Source organism: Rattus norvegicus, chromosome 8 (genome assembly GCF_021556685.1).
Source record: "Rattus norvegicus strain SHRSP/BbbUtx chromosome 8, alternate assembly SHRSP_T2T, whole genome shotgun sequence".
In the NCBI taxonomy this organism is placed as follows: Eukaryota; Metazoa; Chordata; class Mammalia; order Rodentia; family Muridae; genus Rattus; species Rattus norvegicus.
In genome coordinates, this window is record NC_141541.1 from 93242993 (window position 1) to 93268004 (window position 25012).

At 36.9% G+C, this 25012-nt stretch overlaps 1 long non-coding RNA gene across 1 annotated transcript; it reads left to right on the forward strand.

The window, feature by feature from the left end:
- The first annotated feature begins 445 nt into the window (after positions 1-445).
- LOC102557561 (uncharacterized) lies at positions 446-24735 on the forward strand. The gene is made up of 3 exons (XR_015628225.1): positions 446-502; positions 23591-23751; positions 24092-24735. It is a non-coding gene; the product is annotated as an uncharacterized LOC102557561 (long non-coding RNA).
- The last annotated feature ends 277 nt before the right edge of the window (positions 24736-25012 follow it).

Here is a 25012-nt window from a genome sequence, read left to right on the forward strand (position 1 = left end):
TGATGAGGGAGACGGAGTGAATTAGTCCTCCAGACGTTGGAAGCTTGTGGAGTTATGCCCTTTTGGAAGCATTTTTTTTGGGGGGGGGGTCTGAGGAATGTCAAAGCTGGCAATTTTGTGATGCCAATTTGTTTTTCCATCTGTCCCATACATTCAGACTGTTGTGAAGAATGGACATTACACTGTGCAGCCAGGCCTTTCATTATGTGTGTTGCCAATGTGATTTTATTTCCCAAGGCGAATTCACCTGTATGCTGGACTTCGGTGATTACCCACATGGAACCATTAAATCCTTTGACTGCTCAGAAAGAAACTCAAAAGTGACATGAAAAAATATTAGCTCAAACCTGAAGTCTGTTAGGGTAGAATACACAGGTTTGGTTCCAAACACATCCCTCACATATAGTGACGTCATAAATGCAAGCATACCTTTTACAGTCACAGAGTTCCACTGAGCATTCAAAAGGAGGAAAGCAAGAGCTGATAGGATGACCAAATATGGGTGAGCATGGGAGATCTCCACTACGGCTGCCAGCTCGTCTGTGTTTAAAATCTTGTTCTCTCAGTGTCTGATGCTTGTTGAAATTGCACATTGCATAATCTGATTTATCACTCAGATGAGTAATGTAGGTTTGGGCTGGTTTGTAACTTACTTTGAAATAGGAACAAGATTTGCAGCTTTTGGGGGAGTTCATTTGTCCAAGTCTTTGCCTGTTGTGTTCAGAAAATTTATTAATGTGGTATTGTAATCCGAAGGATTAATGTTGCATCACTTTCTCAATCAGGATATAGTTAGAAAGGAGTTTTAGCGAAAATTGGGAGATTTGAGATAAAAGTAGGAAATTATTTTTAAATTTTTTTAAAACATTGTAAACCCTATCATTTGGCAATATTTTGGTTTTGCGGACCACTGACTGCGTGGCCTTGAGTAAATCATTAAAATCCACCAGTCCGCATTGCTTCAGTGTCATTGTCTGCAGAATGGTCTTAAGAGTGAAAATCTATTCAAAGATGGAGAACAGCCATTGCTATGATGACCAATGAAAAGGTAGAGGTCACGTGCACATCCTATTACGCTATGCTCAAGGCTTTCATTATTACTGCCATTTCTCACAGTCTGGAAGGTCGTTAAAGGTTCTCTATGAGGTAATATTAATAAGTCACTGGAAACCATTAAATGCAAACTAACATTAAGATACTTTATCTGGGGAGTTTGTTTTCGAAGTTTGCATTCCTTTTCTACAGTGCTAGCATTTAAAGTTCTTTTTGTGCATTTAATATATTTACACACAGATATACAAACCTCTAATTTATAGTATATGTTAGCAGGTTAAAGTCAATGCTCATCATAAATTACTAAGCATTTTAATTAAATACAGTTTATGTATGCCTAGGAATTGGGTGGTAATAGTAGTTACAATATTTTGAAGGTTAATTTATTTTATTTTATGGTTGTATTTTTCTTGAATGTGTGTATACGTGCAGTGAGTAAGTATGCTGCTTGCAGAGATCAGAAGAAGGCACTGGATCTGTGGCACTGTATTATTTATGCTTATGAACTGGCATGTGGGAGCTTGGATTCAAATATGGGTCTTCTGCAGACACAAGTGTTTTTAATCATCAAGCCATTTCTCCAGCTTCTCGTTACAATGCTTTAAAGCACTTCTCTGCTTTTTAAACATGGCAAATTAAGTCTCCTACAGCCATACCTCAAATCAATACATTGAAGTCCTAAACTTTAGCATGTCAGACTATCATCTGCAAGGCCTACCTCACTGTTGTAGTTAGTTGTTTCAGACTGGAACAATGTGGAATCCTACTTAGACATAAGTGGAGTTCTCATAAGAAAAGGAAATTTAAACACAGGAATGCCCAGGCAGGGGGGATGATGTCATATGCATATTTAAGCCTCATTAAATTAATATTCATTCACCTTTCTAGTAATTTAGGAGAAATTGTGCACTAGGTTTAACGCACAGTATTATATTGTGACCATATAAGAAAATAATGGGCAATTTAAATAGATAATATTAAAATTTACCTCATAAGAATAATTAAGTGACTTGAATAGTAAAAAGTATTGCCTTTACAGGGAGAGCTTGTCTCTAGCTGCTTAAGACATGTTTCGTGAACCAGTCCATGCATTTCTGTTCCTGATGTTTTCATGTGGAGATCTGCATATCTTTGTGCTCCTAGAATACATGTTAATTGCTCACAAACAAAACAGTTGGAAATGTCAAAATGTACAAAAGTGAGTTTTGTAAAATGAATAGATATTCACACAATTGTTTTTGGTAAGTAGTAGAACTAGAGCCAGAATTAATATAAGGGGAAAAGACATTGCATTGCAAATTTCTTTCTTGGGTATATAATAATAATAATAATTGAGACCTTTGAATTTCAATGTCCATAACCATGGTATAGAATACTTTTCTTTTCCTTTTTAGCTGTTACTCGTGTTAACTAGAAATGGCTTAATTTGTGCAAATTGTTGGATTTTCCCCATTAAGTCCGCTAGCTATTCTCCTAACAAAGCCATCAAAATCGTGTTTCAAAAAAATAAAAAATAGACACGAAATCTGTACACTTGAACTTTCAGCATAAACAAAATTCTCGTTTTAATTTGCTCCTTCCTTCACACTTCCCACTTCTCCCACTTAGATTGCTGCAGTGAATTCTTGGTGTCATGTAATATCCTCACAGGAGCAATTGAGTAAGTGTCTAATGGGAAGGAGAATGTGCGGACGCTAAATCAAGGTCTGTTATTGTACCCAAGAGATGCTACTGAAATGTCTGCAAGGCCAGAGTACACAGAGCAGGGATCAAGTGTGAGAGCAGACCTTGATGCTTTGGCTTCACAGTTGCCAGTGTGCTTCTCTTGCTCTCCCTTTGAGGCGGGACATTAATTTCTCCCAGTTTTGTAACCTTAGGTGAAATCCTATGAATATAAAATTTCTTCTATTTATACAGCACGCCACTGTAAAACAAAAGCTGGGTGGTATTTATTGTGCCTGACAGCTAGACCAGTAACCTTTGTCATTTCTTGCCAGTCCCTTAATGTCTTCGGTGTTGTGTCTTAAAAACAGTTACCTATTCAGTCTAGTCATTAATTAAAAGTCACATCTTATTTAATTTATGATATCTTAGTTGACTTTTGACATCAAGAATAGAATTGATTCTATCCTGGCTTTTTTATTTGTTGGAGCTTTGGTGAGTGAATTAGCACTGATTTAAACTAATAGCTCTTTTCCTTTGCTGCCCAAGTCGGAAGAGACACTTCTGCATGAAGGTGATGTATTGAGTTGGCCAGGTGCCCACTCAATTTGTACAATCCCAACTCTACCTTCATTCGTGATTATTAAACTTTAAGAGGAGATTGGTTTTCGTGTTTATTTTATAAGCCCATTCTAGCTCAAGGTCAGGGAAATCATAGCCATGTTGGCTATTTTCTATCATAATTCTTTTCTTAAAAAAAACAAAATGAAACTTGGAGAACCACATCAGAGTTTTAGACAGTGGAGTCTGGCTTTGAACTCTGATAGAGCTTTCTAGCCAGAGCATCACTGTGGTATTATTTTGCTCCCTGTGTTTGCCAGAAGTGTGACTACTCAGCTATTAAGTCTATTCCATTGACTACCTATCACGACTCTCTGTATACAGCCTACACTTTCCCCGTCCGTCCATGCAGCAATGCCCTCCTACATCCTTGTCATTTCATCACTGAGAATAGCACAACGATAGGTATGAGTATGCAGGTTAGACTCTAATCTACACTCTTTGGAGTGCATGCCTAAGAGTGGTGGAGTTAGGTTTTAACGAGTCGACATTTTAAGCTTTTAAAAATATTTCCACAGTGGATGCACACCTAACGTCCTTATCTTTCTTAATTGAAATTAGACACAAATTTAAGTATCATCTGTTTTCTTTTATGTGAAATTAGAGGAGAAGGTTGCTATGGACCAACAAAGGGAAAAGGAAGATGAATAAAAAAGGGGGTGAGCCAAGTCTAAGTGCCATCCGTGCTGTGCTGAACAGCACAAAAAAATGCCATAGATGAAATGCCCTTGCTGTTTAACATTAATATATACTGAATGAGTCTATAAATAAATGTGTAACAACAACTCTAAGGAATTGGCTACCAGCTGTAGCAATTAGATCTTGATAATATTTCAGCAGAGACAATGTAGAAAGACACCTGCTTTTGTGTCACCTCTGTCAATTTCTCCTTCACTCCTCTTCTTAGTAGCTTTTAAGGTAGGAATATTCTTGGGCTGAATGTTCTCTAATCACAATGATAAGGACATAGCCTTATATGTAACATGTAAAATCTGAGTGTGATTTACAGGTACACATTAAGTTTGCTCTTGTAGAAAAAAGACCACAAGACTCATTTAGAAATTCAAGAAACTGGATGTACCTTTTATTTTGAAGAAAATTTGAACATTTTTCTGTACCTAAAGCCAAAGTGGATTAGCAACCTTAATCCTAAGATTACAGCATTGGAATGCGTTACACAACAAGTATACAGAGATTGTAGCATTGGGTGGTTGAGTTCACAGCTCAGACATGTTCTTAATCAGCACTGTGCCTTTGGAAAACTTGCTTAACTTTCTCAAGCAACCTTATTACCTATAAGTCAGGGTTATAAGTGAGGCATAATTATGCACATGTGCAATTGCAGAATTTGAGAGAATGAGGTAGGACTGTGAATCAGAGGGAACCTGGACTTTGCATTAAGACTCTGTACATCCTCATTCTCATATAAAATATAATAAGTTTGTGAGATTATTTTTACAAAGCAAATGTCATGGTCCATCCCAGAGCACCCAGATGATGCTAGGTGGTTGGACCTCTAACAGTCTGTTAGCCTCTGTTGCCTGTCTTTGGATCTCTTTCCTTTGTCTATCCTCAATGGAGGAAGATGGACTCAGTCCTACTACAATGATGAGACAAGGCAAGTTGATATCCATGGGAGGTTTTCCCTTCTCTGAGAAGAAAGGTAAAGGGTATAGGGGAAGTGAGGTGAGAAGTAGAGACTGGGAGGAGAGGAGGGAGGATAGCTCACATTGAGATGTTAATTAAAACAAGGTGAATGGCATGGCACAGCTTAGGTTTCTCATACATGATGATGCCACTCAATGCAGATTCTCCACCAATAACCTCTAACAGAAAGAACGGTAGTGATAGTAAGCTAGATGTTTAAAATGTGTTAGCCGGGTTTTATTAGTTGGATGAAAGAAAAACTCAGTTATGAAATTAAGGAGAATAATGTATGCTTGATTGTTAGGCACAAATTTCATTTTGTATCCTTTAATGCTTTAGATATCTGAAGTGGAAAAGAGAGAATGATAACTCTAATCAGATTATATGCTAAGAAATCATCTTTTAAGTATGTAGAATATCTTATTTATATCTGATCAAATTGTTAATAAACACCTAAAGTTATCAATTTTCTTTAAAATGCTATAAATATTGATATGTACTCTTGTTATCTCTGTTTTGTTGCTTTATGTTGATTTAAGGTATAGTCTTTTTGTTAAAAAAGTCAAGGGAGACCTGAATGTGATAGCTCAGGTTGGCCCCAAGCTTTTTAATGACTTGGGTTTAAGTGCCCTGATACATTCCCAACTGGTTACAGTTTTTTTCTTCTTCTAGGATTGTACATCCTTAAGATAGGGCCTAGCTAATTGAAGTGAGGTGATGGGATGTGGTCCTTATGGATTATATATAGTAAAACCACTGTTACTTCCCTTCCTCTTTTTCCTCACTCATAGAGAAATTAGCATGTCACCTCACATGCCTACTCCACTGGGACAGGGACTGCTCTCATCCTATGAACATCCTAGGAACATACTTAAGTTCCTCTCCCATGAACATAAGTATCCTTGCCCATGAAGCCATGACCCAAAATAAATTCTTTGTCCCCACATTCCCTTTTGTCAGGCACTTCAGTGTTAATAAAAGTAGCTGGTACACTTGTACTCTTGGTACAGCTTCTCCTACTACTTTTTAGATGGCCAGTTCTGAAAGATGGTGAGGATATCAGTAAGTTATAAATTCTGTAAAGATTATAACTTACCAATAACACAGTTGAGCAAAACTTTTGAAAAAAATAATTTTGATGGAACAAGATCCCCTTTTAAAATAAATCACACATTTGTTACGGTACATAAATAAACAGCTGGTCTAGCACTGCAAAAAAAGTCCAAGGAGACCAGAATGTGATAACTCAGGTTTGCTATAGGGTTTTTTTTTGATTCTTCTAATTCTTGCAATTTGTCTTTATTTTTGAGATCCATTTTAATTCTTAGCTTAGACATTATTTTTCACATGTGAATTTAAATTTTATGACGTGATTTTTTGATAAGTCAATGAATTTCCCTGTATCTTTGTAAAAATTAACTTTTCCCTGAAGCTGTGATATGTTCTTGTTTTCTCTTCTGTTCCTGTAAACCATTTATCTCTTTTAATACTGATATAAATTGAGTTTCTTTGATAGCATTTTAGATGAGATAGTTTGTAGTCTTTCTCATTTATTTTAATCATTTTCTGTACAAGGGTATCTTGATTTAGTTTGTTGATTTATACTAAAAGTTGTCTGGGGTTTTGATTGATTGTTTTCCCTCTAAGACTAACTTGAGTGGAACTAACATCTGAAAAAATACCAACTCTACTGCCCCCTGATTTTGCTATTTCTTCATTAATTATCTGATATCTCTAAGCAATGGTTTCTAATTTTCAGTGCATTGATCTTAAGAGTTTTGTGTCAGGATCATTCCTTGATATTTCACATTTTAATGTTTTTCTTTAATTAAAAATAGGGTTTCTTTTAAACAATATATTCTGATTTGTTTCTTCTACCCCAGCTCCTTCCAGTTCCTCCTCACTTAACCTCTCTTTGGATCCACATCTATTTTATCTCTCCGTAGAGAGCAAAGAGGCAAGTTGGGAACAATAATAAAATAAGATAAAATCACAAAAAGTACCCGAAAAAGCTAAAAGGAAAAGGTAAAAATGCAAAATAATTTGTCTTTCAGTGAATAACATATATAGAGGCAGAGACACATATGTTCCTACATATAGGACTCATATAAAAACACAAACCAGGGAGCCATAATATATAGTTAAAAAGCCTGGAAGGTAAAACAAACACTCTTGCACAACATATGAGACAGAGGGCTTCCAAAGATGCCTTTGATTTTGTTTAATGTTGGTCATCTACTACTAAATTTGGGGCCTACCTGTGAGAATCCCTGTGAGAATCCATTGGAGAAAAATGTGTTAGTGCTTATCAATGGGTGATAGCTTTTGGGTCAATGATGGGGGTATGCATATATTTTTCTCTGAGCTCTAGGACCCCATCTGGTGCAGACCCATGCAGGCCATGTGCTTACTATCTCAGTCTCTGTGAGTTCATGTTTGTGTTCATTGTGCTGTATTTATAAAAGCATCTACCCTTGGCGTTCTCTGTTGCCTCTGGCTGTTACATTCTCTCTGCCTCCTCTTCTATGGTGTTGCCTGAGCCCTGAAGGGAGAGATTTGTTGGAAATATTGGATTTATGGCTTAGTGTTTCCAGCTTTCTCATTCACTGTACATTTCCTGGTAGCGGTTCTCTGGATGTGTTCTCATCTGCTACTGTTGGAACCTTCTCTGATGATGCATGATCAAAGCAAGGATCTATGAATACAGCAGAATGTCATTGGGAGTCATTTTATGAATATGCTGGTAAAGTAGAACCGTAGTCTTTGCTTTCTTTATAGGTCTCTGGCCTCTTTATTCTTGGGTTCTTGACCACATAATCAGTGTGGTTATGGGTTCAGTCTCACAGAGTGGCCATACCTCAACCACATCTTGGTTTGTAACTCCCAAAAGCTTATGCAACAAGTGTGCCAGTGTGTCTCTCAGGCAGGTCACCACTGTAGATTGAGAGGGTTGGAGCTGGGTTGGTGGTTACTTTTCCCCTTTGGTAGTGTGCAGAGTACCTTCCAGGGCCATGACCTAGTCTACAGGAGTGAAGGCACAGAAGTCTAGGCAGGCACAGTGTTTACATCTCCGCAATAACTGATTTGTGCATTGGTAGCTGTCTTCAGCATTGGTTGTTGACTTCAGCCTTACCATCAGTCTGTGAAGAAACAATAGGCATAGCAATAGCCTGGGTTATTTTGAGATCTGTCATGGGACCCTTTTAGCCAAACAGACGTATCCCATTCCAAGTATCCAAAACTTTATTTGGTGGTGAAAGCTGTCCAGTCATGGTTTTGTCTCCCTTGTTCTTTCATGATTTCATTTCTGTAGACTTCATAGAAGTATGTATTTTAGAAAACTTCTTCTGTATTAAAATTTCTTCCTCCTCCTTCTCTCCTTCCTCTTCCTCCTCCTCTTCTTCAGTTTTATCCTCCTCCTTCCTCCTCCTTCCCTTTTTATTTAGTATCTACTATTATCTATGAGCTCAACTTGCTATTTATTAAGGAATCATGTCTGCCTTCATTAACATCACAAGAGTGGGCCTTGACCATCGAATTTCTAGAAACACAGACCATTTGAAATAGGAAAATAAAGAGATTTTCTATACTCAGAGCATGGATAACTTTTAAGGACCTTAAAAGTCTATGGACCCCAGCTTGAGCTCAGAATAATACAAGCAAAGCTGAAGACTAGATTCAGATATTAGTATGTTTATAAGTCTTCCTAAGCCCCTCTCTATTCTGAGTTACCCTTGATCTTGAACCCCTTTGTTTTGATTTGTGCCAATGTGTGTTGTGTGCCATCTTTGACTATCTTTGTGAGCAGTTATGTTTAGGGTTCAGTAATGACGAATATGTAGATTTAGTTATGTTTTATTCCTCCCCTCTAACTTTAAATTCTCTATGACTTAAATTACAGGCACCTGAAGTTTCTATTTTTCCCATGTCTCGTGGATCCCTAGACTTCATGTCTCTAGATTTCATTCTAAAGAGTTCCTATAGTTCTACCTCTCAGTTTTCTAATCTTTCTTCAACCACTGATCGATCCTGCATATTTTTCATTCCATAGATTGCTTTTAGCTCTAGAAGTTTAATTGAATATATAGTTCCAAATTTCTTTAAATTTAAAACCCTACACATTATATGTGCAATAGATGCCTCCATATCCTTATCTGTTTGGATTGACTTTAATCCTTTGTGCTGTTTTGTGAATGGATACATTTTCCTACTTGTTTTACTCATGGCAATTGTTTACTAGATATGAATTCGGAGTTTGGCTTGGGTGTCGAATATTTCTGTATTGGTATGAATGTACTTGAGCATTATTTGCTACTTGATAGAAGTTATCAGATATGCCACATCTCACTTGTCAAATCAGTTGCGGTCTAAATATTCCTGAACAGAATAAAAGTACATATTAAACCACACAGAGAAAATATAAGACTTTTTATTTATTGAGTAAAGGAGAGAAAATGGATTTTTCTAAGAAACCTTGAATATAATTGCAGTTTCATATTCTTGGCATAAAGAAATCAGGGTGGAGCAAATGGGAGTTGAGCAACAGTGTAATGATGAAAATCATAATATATTTAGTCTGTTTTTCCCCTTTGTCTGGTTTTCATGCTAATCTACTTGGTGCAGAGGCACTTATGTTCTCTTACAATTTTCTACGTGAATGATATTCAGTAAAGGAATGTGAATGTATGAAATCCCAGCTGATGGGTGTGAAAGAGGCATTTAAAGCTGCAATCAATTCTTGAGGGTGATTTATGGATTTAGATTCAAGTACTTTAAATTGCAGAGTGCATTACTTATTATAAAACCAGTACACATCAAACAGAAAAGTAGAGTGGGTGGATCCATTCGCTCTACCTTAATGAAATCAAAAAGAATTGGCTGATGACCTGACAGTGGGAGAAGATTGCCACGAATGGTCCTGTGATGACATGATAAATAAGCTGGAGAAATAAAATAATTACCATACCGGATCCATTGAGGAACATTTTAAATTTGCCTTCTTCTATGGAACCCCATTGATCAAAATGATGATGCTTATTTATATTGGAGCGTCAACATTCACATTTTCATTCAACAGAATGTTTTGCCACCTGATTTTTGCTATACTTGTCTGAGTTCTGTACAAGTAAATTTAGGAATACTTATAATTCCCTTTGTTTGTTTAACTATTCTCTTTTTAGTTATAATATTTGAAACTTAGTTATATTTGCATGCCTAGGTCAAAATGGACCTTTAATCCTTAAACCTAACTTTTGAGATTTTTCAGGAGAGAACACTGTGACATGTCACCTCTGATGCTGGACAACACAGGATAGCCTGCTGTGAGTGCTGCAATCCAAATTTATCCGTCCTGCTGAATCTGTGTTTTGAATTATTTTTCCCTTCTATGTGTTAGTTCTTTTTTCCAACTTGAGTTTTTATTTTCCTTGCTGAGGCCCATTTTACTATTCCAGCATTTCCCACTTTAGTATCATCTGCAAAATGAATTAAGACCCTGTTTACTCCTTTGCTGAGGTCTCTGAGACACAGAGGCTCACAGACGTGGGGTTAGTATATGCCTTTGCTTTTCTCTCTTGCACCATGCTGCACTGGCTTGCAGGAAGCAGTGCTCAACCTACTCTCCAGGATTTCTGTGGGTGAAGGAGGTTTTTTAATTCATATTTATAACCCATAACAGAAAGGGAAAATATGGTTGTAGTAATAAATTTTCCCTTTTAAATCTGGACTAAAGCAATCTAAAACTTTTATTAATTATCCCTCGGCACGTGTTCAGACAGGGCAGAGCAAAATTCAGGAGAGAATAGAAAGAAATCTTTGATGCCTTCTCTTGAGTAATTTACAATCTAAATAAGATGTCTATATTTTCTATTTCTCTCTATATATGTACACCACATAATATATATACATGTGTATGTGAAAGTATGTGCATAAATATAAATATGGAAATCATGGAGGATATAAATCAGCTGGTACTCTCTGTGTGGAAGAGGGCATTTGTGTGTTAGGAAATCAACTTAGGTGAATCCTGAGGTCATTAATATAGCAAATCTGTGGTTTTCCAATGACTTTACACACAAGTGTATACACACGCGCATGCACGCGCGCGCGCGCACACACACACACACACACACTTTTTATAAATTCATGATAAAAGTATATGAGATCACAAAAGAGAAAATTATCTACCTTGCAGTACACACACACACACACACACACACACACACCCCACAATCAATGTACTTAAATTCAAGACAAAATACAGAAGATTATATTAGAGAAAAAATATCTACCTTGCAATCCATTACTGACACATTAATAAACTAAAGATTACTTTACTCACTAAAGATTCATTTAGTTGAAGGACTTAAACAATTCTGATCTCAGTGCTGCTGGGCAGGCAGTGTAGAGTTTCAGTTATGCATATCCAGGGCTACCTCTTATAGAGAGAGTCTCTTATGAGCATCACCTGTCAATAAAAAAGCTTATGGCCAAAGAGCCGAGGCAGGAAATAGGAAGTGGAACATCCAGCAGGAATAGAGAGAATTCTGGCAAAGAAGCAAAGATGCAGGAGACTTGCCCTGGTGGACTTAATGTTGAGATGGACTTAAAAAGACAAGGAGAGGATTTGAACTCAGGTTAGAGTAAAAGAGTTAATAAGTTAAAATCAAGTCATAGAATGAGCTGAAGCTCATTGTCTAAGCATTTCTTAATAAATATTTAATTTCAGAGACACTATTTAAGGAACTGAGTGGTCTGGATGAAAAGTATAAAGTCTCAACCTCTCCAGGAAGTAGGGAAGTGTGTAGGACACTCTCCAGGAAGTAGGGAAGTATATAGGACACTCTCCAGGAAGTAGGGAAGTGTGTAGGACACTCTCCAGGAAGTAGGGAAGTATATAGGACACTCTCCAGGAAGTAGGGAAGTGTGTAGGACACTCTCCAGGAAGTAGGGAAGTGTGTAGGACACTCTCCAGGAAGTAGGGAAGTGTGTAGGACACTCTCCAGGAAGTAGGGAAGTGTGTAGGACACTCTCCAGGAAGTAGGGAAGTGTGTAGGACACTCTCCAGGAAGTAGGGAAGTATATAGGACACTCTCCAGGAAGTAGGGAAGTGTGTAGGACACTCTCCAGGAAGTAGGGAAGTGTGTAGGACACTCTCCAGGAAGTAGGGAAGTATATAGGACACTTCCGCATTTGAATCTGCAAATATCAACATTTCTTTTTTCTGGAAAATTTTCTTGGAGGTTTATGTTTCAGATTTTACTAGAGATGAGAAATGAGGAATAATTACTGAGAAATACTTCATGCTCATTAAATTACATAAAACATGAAATATTTTTCAAATTCATTGCCATGGTGAAATACACTTTTCTTTTCATAGTCTTATTTTCATGGAACCACACATTTTCCTTGCTGAGACTAAATATAACCTTTGAAAAGATGTCAATTAATTTATTCTAGTGAATTTGGGGGATTTTTCGATCCCACATCAGTGCTTTTCCTGGACGGTTTAAATTGGTTCATGAAATATTTTTGACCAGCTAAATCTGATGACCTCTCTGCTCTCTAAGTTTCATACCACAAATGTCATAAGCAGAGACCAATGAAAAGTGCATCCTACATTCCAGCAGGCAAAAGTAGCAAGGAGCTTTTCTTGTGGCTTAGTAAAGAACAGGTTTGTTGATTAGAAAATGACCACTTGAGCACAGTAACAAGTGGAGTCATTTCCTGACCTACATTGTGTATATGACTGGCCTTCTATTATCTGATACACTGAGTTCACACTCTTCAAGCCTCTGAATCTTGTCTCTAACTTTGCTAGCGATCTTTACCTAACCTCGAAATTTCTTTGATGGACTTAGCTGCCAACTTCCCATTTCTAAGCAAAATGACTATTGGAAACAAATGGAGAAAAAAAGCTATGTTGGTATTCTGTCTAAGCTCCACCCCCACAGCTATCTGGCAGCAGCCAGCTATGCTCCACCCCACCATCACCTAGCAATAGCCAGCTGTGCTTGACTATATAAGGGGCTGCTTGCCCCCTCCTCCTTCTCGTACCCTCTCTCTTACTCCCCTCTTACCCTCTCTTGCTCTTTTTTCTTTGCTGCTCTTGCCCCCTTCCCCATCCCCCCTGGCCCCCTCATGTGGCCATGGCCTGCTACCTTTCTGCTCTTCTACTCTTCCCTCATTAAACCTATCCACGTGGAACCATGGAGGCTGGGTGTGATTTGTTCAGGCACCGGCCGAGATTCGAAACCCTAACAAGCTGAATGAGTGATTTCAGCAGTAAATTTAGGTTTATTATAGATTATGATACAATAACAAGATTGAGAGAGACTACTATGAACAATTATGTACATAAATTGGATAACCTAGAAGAAACAAAAAATTTCCAGATACAGACAACCGTCAAGGCTGAATCATGATCTGAAAGTCTAAGCGGACTGAAAGCAACTGTAAAACTGATCAGTAACTGAAGTTTTACACCAAGGAAGTCCCAGAGCTTTATAAGTCGGGGAAGATAACACATACAGAACTTAATGAACATGGAGAGGTTGAATTGGTACCAAGTAGAGTCTTTGCCCCTATGTGATTATTCTATCAAAGGAGAAATATAAAACCAAATATCACAACTCAATAATATGCTTCTTAAGGACAGTTACACTGATACCTAAGCCACATAAAAACTCAATAAAGCAATTCCACTAAAATCAGGGACTAGACAAGACTGCCCACACGCTCCCTATCTATTCAATATAGTACTTGGAGACCTAGACAGAACAATTAGAAAACAAATGGGCAAAGGGATACAAATTGGAAAAGAAGAAGTCAAAATATCACTATTTGCAGATGATAGGATAGTATACTTAGGTGACCCCAAAAATTTCACCAGAGAACTCCTAAACCTGATAAAAAAAACTTCAGCAAAGTGGCTGGATATAAAATTAACTCAAACAAATCAATAGCCTTCCTCTACCCAAAGGATAAACAGGTTGAGAAAGAAATTAGGGAAACTACACCCTTCACAATAGTCACGAATAATATACACTACCTCGGTGTGACTCTAACCAAACAAGTGAAAGATCTGTATGACAAGAACCTCAAGTCTCTAAAAAAAAAGAAATTGAAGAAGATCTCAGAAGATGGAAAGATCTCCCATTCTCATGGATTGACAAGATTAATACAGTAAAAATGGCCATCTTGCCAAAAGAAATCTACAGATACAATGCAATCCTCACGAAACTTGCCAAAAAAAAAAAAAAACCAAAAAAAAAAAAAACCAAAAACCAAAAACCAAAAACCAAAAAACAAAAAACAAAACAAAAAAAAAAAACCGAAAACAACAACAACAACAACAAAAACCAAAACCCAAGGAGAGCAAAAACTATTCTCAACAATAAACTTCTGGGGAAATCACCATCCCTGACCTCAAGCTGTATTACAGAACAATAGTGATAAAAATAAAAACTGCATGGTATTGGTACACAGACAGGCAGATAGAACAATGGAATAGAATTGAAGACCCAGAAATGAACCCACACACCTATGGTCACTTGATTTTTGACAAAGGAGCCAAAACCATCCAGTGGAAAAAAGATAGCATTCTCAACAAATGGTGCTGGTTCAACTGGAGGTCAACATGTAGAAGAATGCAGATCGATCCATGCTTATCTCCTTGTACAGAGCTCAAGTCCAAATGGATCAAAGACCTCCGCATAAAACCAGATACAATGAAACTAATAAAAGAAAAAGTGGGGAGGAGCCTGGAACACAAAGGCACAGGGGAAGATTTCCTGAACAAAACACCAATGGCTTATGTTCTAAGATCAAGAATCAACAAATGGGACCTCATAAAATTGCATAGCTTCTGTAAGGCAAAGGACACTGCTAATAGGACAAAATGACAAATGACAGATTGGGAAAAGGTATTTATTTATCAATCCTACATCCTATATAGGGCTAATATCTAATATATACAAAGAACTCAAGAAATTAGACTTTAGAGAATCAAATAATCCTATTAAAACATAGAGTACAGAGCTAAACAAAGAATTATCAGCTGAGGAATACTGAATGGCTGAGAAGCACCTAAAGAAATGTTCAACATCCTTAGTCATCAGTGAAATGAAAATTAAAACAAACCTGAGATTTCACCTCACACCAATCAGAGTGGCTAAGATCAAAAATTCTGGTGACAGTAGATGCTGGTGAGGATGTGGAGAAATAGGAACACTCCTCCATTGTTGGTGGGATTGCAGACTGGTAAAACCATTCTGGAAATCAGTCTGCAGGTTCCTCAGAAAATTGGACATTGAACTACCTGAGGACCCAACTATAACACTCCTGGGCATATACCAAAAGATGCTCCAACATATAAAAAGGACACGTGCTCCACTATGTTCACAGCAGCCTTATTTATAATAGCCAGAAGCTGGAAAGAACCCAGATGTCCTTCAACTTAGGAATGGATACAGAAAATGTGGTGCATTTACACAATGGAATACTACTCAGCTATTAAAAACAATGACTTCATGAAATTCTTAGGCAATTGGATGGAACTACAAACTATCATCCTGAGTGAGGTAACCCAGTGTCAAAAGAACACACATGGTATGCACTCACTGATAAGTGGATATTAGCCCAAAAACTTGGAATAGCTAAGAAAAAATTCACATATCATATGAAGCTCAAGAAGGAGAACCAAAATGTGGATGCCTCAGTCCTTTTTAGAAGGGAGAACAAAATAATCATGGGAGGAAATACAGGGGCAAAGAGTGGAGCAGGGACTGCCCTACCTGGGTTCCATCCCATATGCAGCCACCAAACCCATTCACTATTGCTAATGCCAAGAAATGCTTGCTGATAGGAGCCTGATATAGGTGTCCCTTGAGAGGCTCTGCCAGAGCCCTATTGATACAGATGAAGATGCTTGCAGCTAGCCACTGGACTGAACAAGGAGACTCCAATGGAGGAGTTAGACAAAAGACTGAAGGAGCAGAAGGGGTTTGAAATCCCATAGGAAGAACAACAATATCAACCAGCCAGACCTCCAGAGCTCCCAGGGACAAAACCACCAACCAACACATAGAAGGCTCCATGACTCCAGCCACATATGTAGCAGAGGATGGAATCGTCCAGTATCAATAGGAGGAATAGCCCTTGGTCCTTTGACGGATCATTTCCCCAATGTAGGGGAATACCAGGGTGTTGAGGTGGGAGTAGGTGGGTGCGAGTGGTTAGATGGGAGTGGGAGCATTTTCATAGATTCAGGGGAATCTGGGGGGAGTGTGGGAGAAGGGGTTAAAAGGGATAACATTTGAATCTAAATATATAAAATACCCAAGAAAAAATAAAATTTAAAAAAGACTCAATAAAGAAATAGCATAAAAGGGGTTGGGGATTTAGCTTAGTGGTAGAGCGCTTGCCTAGCAAGCACAAGGCCCTGGGTTTGGTCCCCAGCTCTGAAAAAAAAGAAAAGGAAAAAAAAAAGAAACAGCATAAAATATTAATTTCTCTATGAATATAGAGTCCAAAATTCTCAATAACATACTTGCAAACTGAATCCAAGAACACATCAAAAAGATTTCACCATAATTGAGTAGGCACCACCACAGTAATGCAACATATAAACAAACAGAAAAACAAAAGCCACATGATTCCATAAGACTCCCCGAAGCCTGCCTGATGTTTGGCTGTAGATCTCTGCATCTGTTTCCATAGCTGCTGGATAAAGTCTCTTGGGGGCCAGTAATGCTAGACTGTTTTCTGCAAACACAATCTTATTAGTATGAGGGGTTCCTTCTCTCCCATGGGATGAGTCTCAAGTTAGGGCAGTCATCGGTTGGCTATTCCCTCCACCTTTGCTCATCTTTATCCCTGTGTTTCTTAGTCAGGACAAATTTTGGGTCAAACGTTTTGTGGCTGTGTCGATGTTCCCCTCTTTCTGCTTGGCCTTGCCACAGATGTGGCCACTTGAGTCTCTATATCCAATCTGCTAGGTGTGTCAGCTAGGGTCACCTTCATAGGCTCATGGGACTTTGCCTATCCCAGGTCTCTGGCCAGTCCCAGATATTTCCTTCACCAATTTCCGTTTTCTCTCCAAGCCCTTTCCTCCCCTACCTCTCCATACCTGATCACCACCTCACTACCCTCTTCACCTCCTCTCCCATTCAGTTCCTTCCTTCCATCCACCACCAATGTCTATTTTATCCATTCATCCTCCCTTTGGCTGTCCTTATTACCAAGTTACTTTGTGTCTGTGGGTTGCAGCATACTTATCTTCTACTTCATGGCTAATGGGCACTTACAGGTTAGTACAGATCATGCATGTCTTTCTGGGTCCAGCTTACCTTCCTCAGGACGATATTCTCAAATTCCACCTGGTTTCCTGTAAATTTCATAAAGTCTTTGTTTTTAATAGCTGAGTAGTATTCCATTGTTTAAGTGTACCACATTTTCTTTATTCTTTCTTCAGTTAAGGGACATCTAGGGTCTTTTTTTCAAGTTTCTGGCTATTATAAACAAAGCTGGCATGAAAAAGTTGATCAAATGTCCCTGTGGTGTAGTGAGGCATCTTTTGGGTGTATGCTCAGGGGTGATACAGCTGTATCTTGGGGTAAAGGTATTGCAATTTTTCTGAGAAACTGCCAAACCAATTTCCAAAGTGGTTTTACAAGTTTGCTTTCCCACAAGCAACAGAGAAGTGTTCCTCTTGCTCCATATCCTCACCAGCATGTTCTGTCACTTGCGTTTTTGATCTTAGCCATTCTGACGGATGTAAGATGAAATTTTAGACTTGTTTGATTTACATTTTCCTGATAACTGAGGACGTTGAACGTCTACTTAAATGTTTCTCAGCCATTAGAGATTCCTCTGTTGAGAAGTTTTATCTCTGTACACCATTTTTAATTGGGTTATTTAGAAAACTCTTAAAAAGAAAAAAAGTATTCTTTGAATGGGTAAATGAAAGAACTCACTAAAAACAAGCATGATGGCAAACTGCAGGCTTGTATAAATCTCTCATGAAGATAAAAAGCTGATATGTGCAAAGGAACTAAGGGAAGAGTATTCTACAGTATAGGGTAGTACCAAACAAATATTATACATGTATATGGCAATTATATTTCCACTTGTTTGTATGTTGATTTGATTGCCTCACTATATTGCTCTGGTTGGCCTAGAACTCTCTTATGTATATTCTGTAGACTAGGTAAGGCTAGGTCTCACTGAGATTCACACTTCTCTGCCTCCTGCAAGTGCTCAATTACATGCATGAACTTGATGAAATGATTCTTAAGAAAAGTGATTTTTCTGACCGGAGACAGTCACCCCACAATATTATTTTCAAATGGACATATAGTTTGTGTATGGATAGATACTAATGATCAGCTCCTTAAAAGGGTCTGAGTTGTTTCGATGAAATGATAAGATGTGAAAAACCTAGACTTATTTGTGATTTGGAAAATCCGAAGTATAAATTTCAGTCAGGCTGGGGAAGAACTAAAGTTGGAATTCTGCTTTTCAGATAGTTTTATTTTTCAGGCTTCAGTGACTTAGTTGCAGAATTCATTAAGCTTCCATTGAATCTTGCATTCCTGAAAAGGTTCCCAGAGACATGATTCCAGATCTTACTCTAACACTAGCCTTCACAAAATTTACAAGAGTTCATGAAATAGTGTTTGGCTATTTTTGTGTTTCTGACCTTCAGTTCACATGGGCATGCATCCCTAGTAAATTAATGGAGTGCATCTGGAGAAGGTCTGGAAGGTTATCTTACGGGAATCCCTCCTCCAGTGAGATGTTTTTCCAGCCTTAGTATGTATGAGCACTTCCAGGGACTTGGCTTTCTCTATTTTCTCAGGGAATTCTTTGCAAGTTGAAGATATTTTTCTTGTATTATTCTAAATCATGCCCCTCTGCTAACAACATTGACCTGCTGGCCTTAGGAGTTTTCTTTTACAAAACCTGATTGATCATAAGACAAACTTTTACATTTCTACATTAAGCTTTACTTAAATTTAAATTTATTTTTAATAAATTAAATTTAAATATCTTTGGCACCTTTGTTTTATAATTTTTCTTTACTTAAATTTGTAATTAAAACAGATGACTTGAATACTTGTTGCTATAACTGTTACCTATTCAGTATAAGCTTTTTCCTGCAAGGTAACACAATGAAGTATTATGTTCTATTTTAATTTTGTTTTCTTTTTTACATTCATACTCTTTACTTTGTTTTTCATTTTATCAGATCTATCCTAGGCCCTTACACATACTATGTATAGTGGTTTGAATATGTTTGTCCCAGGGAGTAGCACTGTTAGGAGGTGTGGCCTTGTTGGAGGAAGTGTGTCTCTGTGTAGTTGGCTTGGAGACCCTCCTCCTAGCTGCCTGAAAACAGCTGACTTCCTTTCAGTGAAGATGGAAAAGTTTGGCTCTTTCAGCACCACATCTGCTGGGATGCTGCCTTGTTCTGCCTTGGTGATAATGGACTGGAGCTCTGAACCTGTAAGCCAGCCCCAATTAAATGTTGACTTTTATAAGAGTTGCCTTGGTCATGATGTCTCTTTATAGCAATGGAAATCCTAAGTAAGACAATTGGCAAGTGCTTTGTTATTACCCTATTCACCCAGTTTCAGAAAGTGTCTCTGAAGTAAATCTTTGAAAGAAATTATAAAATTTCAAACAGTGCTAGATATATGGAGGAATGATAAAGAGATAATGATAATGATTTTAGTTGGGATCTATGGGAGGACTTCAGCAAGAAAGTGATAAGACACTCCATAGATGGTTACAGGCTAATCCTCTGTAAAGTATCACCACCGCCCAGCTGGTAGAAGTCTGGAACTGGACAAAAAATGACAGACAAGGATTAGAAGGTTTCCTTTCTAGCAACAGCATAGTATTGCTGTATATAGATGTCGTTGCTTGGTGAGTTATTTTAGGTTAGCAGTCTTCAGTTCTCAATAGAGCTCACTGAGTTCATTTCATATTCTGCTATGCCCTCAATAGTGCTCTTAAAAATCTCTTCTTCCCCAGTATCTATTCTAAAGATATTTTGAACATTGAACTAAACCTATTGTTCTAAAAATAGAATGGTAATAGCAAAACTAAGTTTTGAAATTCTCCCAATTTGATACAACTCCATGACTTCCTCTCCACCTTCAACTGTTGGATCCTACTTCTGCACCTGCAGCACCATTGCAGCTGAGTTTAACTTTCTTGATCTCCAGTTGATCTCCAGTTTTAAATATGGGTTCAAATAAACTACTGATAAATGATAATTAATAAAAAAACAACTGGTTCCTGTTGCTGTTTAAGTATGATATTACCAGATTCACAGGTTAAAATCTTGGTCCCAGATTTGGGGGTCTCATCAAGAAGTGCTAGGAACTTTAAGAGGTGGGGCTGAGTTAGAGATCAGTAAAGGCAAGATTTATCTTGCTTTGGCCCTTTCAAATCTCTTACCTCTTGACTTTCTACCTCTAGGCATCTATCTATCTATCTATCTATCTATCTATCTATCTATCTATCTATCTATCTATCTATGATGCTTCTGCTTGTCATGGTTCTGAAGGTAGCTTAGCAACAAAAACAAAACAAACAAACAAAACAAAAAACACTGAGTGAAATCTCTGAAGATATGAGCTAAGATAAACTTCCCCAGATTTATGTTGTTTCTGTCAGCTATTTGTCATAGAGATGACATATGTCCCCTTATTCTGTAACTAGTTTTCTGAGTTTAAAGGAGAAGTACCAATTATGTTAAATCTTTTAATTTTTTGAACAAAACTAGCTGGCATGGTTTTGATTTATAATAACAATCCGAATAAAGCATAAAACAGGAGGAACTAGGCTTTTCTCTTGATCTACAAGATACTATTTAATACGAGTTTTATTTTGAGACAAGATCTCATTTGGTTATCTCTGCTGGCCTAGAATTTGAGGGAATCCTCCTCCTACAGTCTTCTATCTGTAAAGATAGCAAGAAAAAGCTGCCATAGTAAGTTACTCAAAGTCAATCTCCACTATAATGTAAAGTTTTAGAAGGTAAATAAATCTAACAATTATTTCATAATTTTACCTCATTAACATATTTCTTTTAAAAATTTGCAACTAACTGGCCAAATATAGAATCTATTACCTTAATGAAGTACTAATGAGCACTACTATAATTTTAATAAGTTATGAACTATCATTCATTTTCCTTCCAAATATACCACACTCTGTAATTTCTTCATATTATCCTTTCTTTGCCTTTATTGTCCATCAATTTGCTACTCCTTACATTATATTATTTTATTATATTATATTATTTTTCTTTTATTTGCATATCTTGAATTATTCTGAGTTCCTTTTGTGGGTCCTGTTCTTACTGATGCATAACATTCTTAATTTTTCATTTACCTCTGGAAACTTTTTCATCCATCTATGGTTCATATTGTTTGAAAGATTCATTTCAGTAACTTGCTATCCTTTAAATACTTATATTGATATATATTAGGTAGAAAGCAACATTAGGCTTCTAGAAAATAGACACATCCTCAGGACATATCATTATCATTTCAAACGATGAATGTGTTCATTTTTAATATCTCATTTATGCTCATATGGATTGGCCAAGTATGTAAAAATATTCTATTTTTTCTTTGCTTTAGGCAAGGATGAACCAAACTATATTTCTATTATTTCTTTGCTTCAGAAAAGGAAGCACAAAACTAGGAATGTGGAACTTTGCATAATTTACTTAATATATACCCTGACTCCTGAGTCTGAAAGGGATTCCTTTACTTCTTAATATTTTAAACATTTCCTAAGGAAAAGAAATGGCTCTGAGCTATAAAAGATTAAATGGAAACATCTAAATAAACACTAAAGACATTTTTAAAATGTTGAACTATCCCTTACTATTCAGTCATGCATCTTTGAATCCAAGCTCTAGTTCTTTTCTCTGAAATTCCTAGCCTTACAGAAACATGAAAGCATTCACTCTCTCTCACCAACTGTGAAGTACCTAATCCTTATATAGAAAAAAATTCCAATTAAGGTAAGACATCCCTAGCCCTTAAGAAGAAGAAATAGAGAGTAATAAAAAGTAAGAAATATATTGTTTATGTGTGGAAAGAATTGTAAAAAACATATACTTGTATTGGTGGCCAAATCTTTGGTTTGTAACTGTTCAATAAGGTACATTTTCAGGTTTTGGGTTTTAAAATGTTTGTTTCCTAAATGTCTTAGAATGATTCATCTAGTCGATCCCACTGTTTAGCCAGATATTGTGGCTATCTCTATGTCATTTAAAACAGAATACCAAGTTGAAATCTTTCCCCTTCAATGTTTGTCATATCAGTTTGTCTTTTCTGGATCCCTGGCTTAATAAACCCATAGAACACCAAATAAAACCAAAAAATAAACTCTCCATGACACAACATATAGTTAGTACATCAAAGATTAGAATAAAAGTCAAAAGGCTACAGGAAAGATTCTTCTATAAGGATGGTCAGTAAAAGTCCTACAATTGCTATGGGCAGAGACTGTCATCCATATTGTAGTCTTCTATATTTGTTATATTGTTTTCTTGTTATTTTTGTAAATGGGGTTCTGAGGGCAGAATTCTTATTATATGAGATATTACATTTAAATATCTATTTTTGGTCTTGATGGAGAAAACATCATATTGCCTATATCTTTTGGTATTCCTACTAAATATGATGATCCGATTAGATTTTCATGGTCTCCCTAGAGCCTGAATAAGACATATTTGACAGTGAAGCAGGTAGAACACAGAAGACATGGGTAACTGTCACCTAAACATTCCTGCTCCTCCATGGGTTGTAGTTTTTAATGAGAACCACGATTTCTCATGTCTTCATGGATTATGATTCTCTAACCAGTACTATCTAATGGGATATGAGTAGAAATTACTTGGACCATTTCCTAAACTCACACAAGTGTCCCTTATATCCTCCACTCCCCCACTTTTTTCCTCTACGGTCAGCTAGAATGGAGACAATGCCTAGTGTGATTTTAGAAGCCACATACTAAAATAAAATAGCCTTCCTTGGTTTGAATATAAAATATGACATGGAGGATGACTTGTTTTGCTATCAGGATTGATTATCAATTTAATCTCTGAAACTTACAGAAATAAAAAAAAAAACTGAATCCTGGAAGTTTCCATTTGTTTCTCCACATATAACATGTCATCTGTGAGCTGTCAAATATGCTTTAAAATTGACTTCAAGATGAGGCATTGGTCATATTGTTTACTTGTTCAAATTGGTACTGGGGCTTGAACTTAGAACCTTTTGCACTCTAAGCAAAAACACCACAGCTGTACGTAATCTTGATCTACTATAATCTTTGTCCTAGCATATAACTTTAATAAGTGCTCTAAGAATTGTGACTTTCGCAGTAATATTTCTTTCTCAATATTTTATTAGTTAAAATAGAATGACCATCCACATCTATTAGATCCTCTCTGGATGCTCATTGTAATTTATTTTCTTTCAATTCCTAAATTACGAATCTCACTTTTTATTTTTAAATTTGTTTTCCCTTATTCTCAATTCTTTTCAACACTCCTGCTGTCACAAACTCATATACACAGGACTCCGAGTTCCTGGAATTAGAAGGAAAAATATCCTCTTGGAATTGTCAACTCATTATTTTACTCACTGTGGACAAGTCACACAATCTTAAGCTGCCGCTGAGGTGACATTCCTTCTCTGGATATGGCAACCATTGAGGATTATTGACCTCATCACGACTGTAAGAATTTATTATTTGTTTCTTCACAAAAATCTTGAATTTTTTTCACATTCACTTTGCTTGGCTCAAGCTGACAATGAATTGGCCACAGCAAATGGAAAGGAGTTTTCCTTTTAGTCTCTAATACTCAGTTTACTTTAGTGAATTTCTAGAATTAAACTTCTTACATATATATATATATATATATATATATATATGTGTGTGTGTGTGTGTGTGTGTGTGTGTGTGTGTGTGTGTGTGTGTGTGTGTATGTATGAAATGATTAATTAATGACCAATTTCAGCTTGCCAATTTTAGGCACTTCATTTTTTATTACAACTGAATTTTTTTCTCTCCACAGATACTTAAAGCAATATTCACATGATTATGTCCTGATCACAAGAGTTGACACCATACAAGTTCACATGGAATATTCTTGTAATTCAGATTTTCAGAAGAAGTTAATTTCAGAGTTGTGATTTTACTTGTTGTCTAAGGCATTTTTATTGAAAAAAATGGAATGTGTGGCTGTAAATGAAAGGCCTCTGTGGGATAACAGATATGTTCACAACACAACAGACAATTCATGGAGCTAAGATTCAATCTTTGAACAAATCCAGTAGTAATGTTAAAAACAGCCAACAAATGAGAGACATTAATTTTAGCATAACAGATGAAAAGCTCCTCAAAAATGTGCTGCCACAAAACTCTTTTACAAGAGCAAAAGCAATACTTATGACTTCTGCCACCACCCTGCTCCCAACTCCTGCTGAATAGCTGTGGGTAGTTGATGGCTTTTAGTCAGTTTTCTTGAAGAATCTGGCTCCTGAAAGGCTACTCAGGCTCCAGTAGACAGCCCATACAAATGGCACTAGTAGACTCAATGGATTAAGTAGATTTGAAGAACAGGGAGGAGTATATGGGGGACCAGGAAGGAGAAAACTGAAGGCTGAAGTATTTTAATTAAAGAATAACCTTAAAATAAACAAACCTGCTTTGCTACTATTTGGTATTCTTGATTACATAATAAATCAATAATATTTTGGGAAACAAAATATCACATAAAATTGGAATGGAGTAGTAGTGAGGGAGATAGGGTGGAAAAGGAAGGGAAAATAGGGCATACATTTAATTGAAACATGTTATATGGATATACACATACACATGTGTATATCTTATGAGTATCCCAAATATCAGTCATATATTTTATGAATATTCCTTGATATCTAGTGCTGGCCTAACTAACTAATCACAGATTACTTGAGACTAAGCTCAATAGCCT